This window comes from Colobus angolensis, unplaced genomic scaffold, assembly GCF_000951035.1.
Source record: "Colobus angolensis palliatus isolate OR3802 unplaced genomic scaffold, Cang.pa_1.0 Scaffold251, whole genome shotgun sequence".
Classification (NCBI taxonomy): Eukaryota; Metazoa; Chordata; class Mammalia; order Primates; family Cercopithecidae; genus Colobus; species Colobus angolensis.
Genome location: NW_012115722.1, coordinates 1,395,432 through 1,397,489, shown reverse-complemented (window position 1 = coordinate 1,397,489; position 2,058 = coordinate 1,395,432).

Sequence of the window (2,058 nt, the reverse complement as noted above, 5' to 3'; positions counted from 1 at the left end):
CTAAGGGTGGCTGTGCTCCCTGGCCCTCTCGGCTCCCGCTTCATAGCTGTCAGCTGCAGTGGGGGACAGTTGCACAAGGGCCCAGCATGTCTATGTGTTTACCCAGGGGACTGCTGCATGGCCCATGCCGAGCAGAAGCTGATTGACGACCTTCTGAACAAAACCCGTTACAACAACCTGATCCGCCCAGCCACCAGCTCCTCACAGCTCATCTCCATCGAGACGGAGCTCTCCCTGGCCCAGTGCATCAGCGTGGTAGGTGCAGAAGGAACCTGTGGCTCAGGCTCAGGTGAAGAGGCAACTCATGCCCACGCCCCAAGCAATCAATATCCAGAGGAATGAAATGACTAGAGTTGACTTAGACTCATCAATACAGGGCGGGGAGGCTGGAGGAGAGTCCATGAGGTTTATAGGTGTCCAATATTTAATGAGGTCATGGTTTTGTTAACAAGAAAGAAATGAGGGTGGGAGCGGGATCACCACTGGCTAGGCAACCAATGGGCCTGCATAAACTCTGCTCCTCTGAGTCTCCAGCACAACCATAAGCTCCTCATCCTCATCCTCCCAGTCCCGCCCTACTCTCTCCCCCAGCTTGCTCAGCAGGTGACCTTACAGGCTCCCTACTTATTGGGGGAAATAAGAACCAGACTTCGGGAGCTGACGGGTACAGAGGCCCAGGTGTAGTAGTGGCGGGACCACAGGCAGTGCAGCACCTGCTGAGCCAGGTGGGTAAGGGTGTGGAGAGTGGGCATGGCTGCTGCAGGCATGGAAAGGAGGCGCAGATGGCGGCTCTCCCAGGGACCATTGTCAGGGTCTCCATGTGTGGACGTGTGCAGAGGTGGGGGTGCTGAGGAGGAAGGAGGTGCAGGGAATTTCTCATCTTCTCTCTACTGCCTCTGAGTTGGAGATGACAGAGGGAGCCGTGGCCCGCTGTAAACTAACACAATGTCCCCACCCACAGGGCTAGAAGCCCTCCCCTGGAGGCAGCTCTGAGAGGAGCAGTCACAAGTGAAGAGTGCCGGGTGCTTGTGTCCTGCAGGGGGAAGGAGGTCACCAAGGTGGCTGCCTGACATACCAGCCTCTCTCTCTAGCACGGTGGCCCGCACACACCCAGCCTGTCAAACCTACAGACCCCAAGAAGGCTTTGGCCAAATTAATGAGCGACTCCCTCTCCCAGGAGGAAGCACAGCTGAAGGATGTGGAAGGCAGTGGAGTTGTGTGTGCTCCACCCCTCTCTCCACAGTGGGACCGGAAAGAAGGGGGCTTTCACCAGGCTCACCCAGGCTGGGGTCTGAGTGTCACTGTCCAGCTATTGGCTTCTTGCTTATTGGGTGAGCCCAGCTGCTCCTGTGCAGTTGCCACCCTAGTGAGGGTGAACAAGCAGGCGAGTTCCATTTCTGAAAGTGTGGGCATACAGTAAATATTAGGCTGTGGGCTGCTGGGCCAGGAAGGGGTGTTTATTTTTCAGGGTTTATTTATCTATTGACTTGATGAGGGAGGGTTGTAGGTACAACCAGTTTAAAGATGGAAATTTTGAGAGAGCAGGCAGGGATTTAGTGCTGGGTAAAGCAAGCAGGCTTGTCAAAGCAGCTGTTTTGGGGAGGCCAGAATCCTGTACCAATGTCCTCAGCACGTTCGTCAGCTGCTGGGGGAGTGCCAGATAGGATGAAAGCACAGAAGTTTCTGGATGATAGAAATGTTCTATATCTTCAAAGGAGGTGGGTTACATGGGTAAGGCATTTGTTAAAACTGATCAAAATGTAAACCAGATCTGTGCATTTCACTGAATATAAATTATGCCTCAAATTAAAAACATGTTTTAAAAGACAGATGGGCCGGATGCAGTGGCTCACGCCTGTAATCCCAGCACTTTGGGAGGCTGAGGCAGGCAGATCACTTGAGTCAGGAGCTCGAGACCAGCCTGGAAAACATGGTGAAATCCTGTCTCTATTAAAAATGTAAAAATTAGCCAGGCATGGTGGCACACGCCTGTAATCCCAGCTACTCAGGAGGCTGAGGCAGGAGAATTGCTTGAACCTGGGAGGCAGAGGTTTCAGT